This window comes from Phyllobates terribilis, unplaced genomic scaffold (assembly GCF_046119375.1).
Source record: "Phyllobates terribilis strain yellow unplaced genomic scaffold, ASM4611937v1 Scaffold_4919__1_contigs__length_55907, whole genome shotgun sequence".
In the NCBI taxonomy this organism is placed as follows: Eukaryota; Metazoa; Chordata; class Amphibia; order Anura; family Dendrobatidae; genus Phyllobates; species Phyllobates terribilis.
The window spans coordinates 14,363-16,603 of record NW_027367667.1 but is presented as its reverse complement, the minus strand read 5'-3'; positions in this window follow the sequence as shown (position 1 = coordinate 16,603).

The following is a 2,241-nucleotide window of genomic DNA, read 5'->3' as shown; positions in this document are numbered from 1 at the left end:
TGTCAGGATTTTCCAAGGTGAGAATCCTAAGCTTCTACTAAGCTCAGGATAAAACTCACCACTAATAGATTATATTAATCAAGAGGAATTACAATACTTCGTAACACTCTCTCTCAACACAATCTACGTTCAGCTTAGTACAAGTACTCCTTTCGACTCTCAAGGTGATTTAGACAACACTCTAACCTCATCCAACCTTGGCAAAGAGTAGCTTTCTTCTAGCTAACACTCTTTCCAATTTGCTCTTGCTTTCTTCTCTCAGCAAGCGAGGTTTGCCTAAGCACTCAACTCTCTAGATTTATCTCCTAAAACCTTTAGCTCTCTTTTGCTCTTCTCAGCTCGTGTGCCTAACATCACCTACTGCTCATATTTATAGCATTCCTAAGCTTATTATCCATGTAAAGCAAAACTATAATCTATGGCAATGAAGAAGTCCACGCTGACGATCCGTGTGACCGATCCTTTCTCTGGAGCGCATCAACGATCCCTCGCGTTTTGTGCTTCTTATCTTGATGAACTGTGTTTTCCACGTTGGCAATCATATCCACACCCCTAGCACTTCCTTCATTCGTCCAGCTTGGCGGTACCCGTTCATCACTATCCATAGGTATAAACTCAGTCTCCTCTCCTTAACTTCTTGGCCTTCCCTTCACTATGCTAGAATTCACTACGCGCTGGTCCAGGATTCCTTCGTAGGACTCTCTTGTTGGCACTTGATCAATTGTACACTCTCTCTGAGTTTGAAGCGCGATCCACTAGCTCACAACGACTCTCCTTCGCTTTAGCTATTCTTTCTGTTGATAGGGCTAAACCTACCCACAAGCGTATGGGTTCAATTGTAAATTTTCAAGTGTCGTTCCCACGAGGAAAAAGTAGTATCTTTTGCAACCAAAGTAGTAAGCTAAGTCTTAATAAGATAATTTGATGATTATGCTACGAAAACTAGGAAAACACAATTTTGGAAGAATATATGGATGAGAAATATCTAGGATCAAGGATCACCTCAACAACTCCTTGATAGATTACAAGATGCGTTTATCAAAGAATAGCATGAAATTGTTTGACGGTAAGCAATATAATATATCTACTAATTCCTTTCAGACAATAATAGACGTATCTAAACTCCAACCAACAATCACTTTCGTGCAAAGTTAATCAAGGAAAGACTAATAGGCGCTTAGAAACTAGAACTAGACCGGGTTAACATCCACTTTCGTGCTCAATTAAGTCCAACCTAACCTAGGTTTCTATGATTACTTATATCTCCACAAGAACAAACAAGTTTATTCGGGTTGAATTCTAGGAAATCCAACACAAACAATCTCCTTTCAGACTCATGTCGTGTCTAATTGAAATCTATAGGTATCTCCTTTCAGACTCAACCTAATAGAAATTCTAATTGATAAACTCAACCTCAATAAGAACCCTAAAATTCAATCAAACAAGATTCCATGCTTTCAAAGACAAACACAATAAGATAATCTATCAATTCATTGATGGGATCACCCCAATCCTAGAACAATGGATCTAGCTATGCATAATGAGATAATCAATCAAAAACTCCATAAGAATGAAGAGATTCATAAATATAGAAGAGATAAGAGATTACTTGATTCGATCTAGAACTTAGAACACCAATTCGTGAAAAGCCTTCAACAATCTTCACAAAATAGCAAAAACTAGATCTAGAAATTAACAATGGAGAGATTGAGAGAGATGATGGATGGATGGTTTGATTCCCCTAAACAAGCTCTCAAAACCCCCTTTTATTCTACTCTAAAGGTACTCTAAAGGTCCTCCCCAAAAGTAACCCCCTAGAAGTCAAAGAGTTCAAGGCAAATTGACCATTTTCGGAAGGGAGACCGGCTACTCGGGCCGATACTCGGCCGTGGCACGGGACGAGTAGTTCTCTGGTGGCTCTGGTGGGTTTACTCGGCCAGATACTCGGCCATGGCCCAGGACGAGTAATTCTCTGGTGCTCCCTCCTCATCTTCACTTCGTGATGGCTTGTCTCGTCCTTCCTTTGGCCCCTTCTTTGCTTGGTTCTTTCCTTACTACTCTCCTTGTTCGATTACCTTTCCGTGCACGCTCATGATCTCCAATAGAATGCCTCCAAATCACCTGTAATAATCAAACAAAAGAGTAGATCCCGACTCTACGATTGAAACTAAGAAGATAAGATAAAACAAGACTAGAAAGACACAAAACGACTCTACTAAGACGAAATAAACATGACCTAAA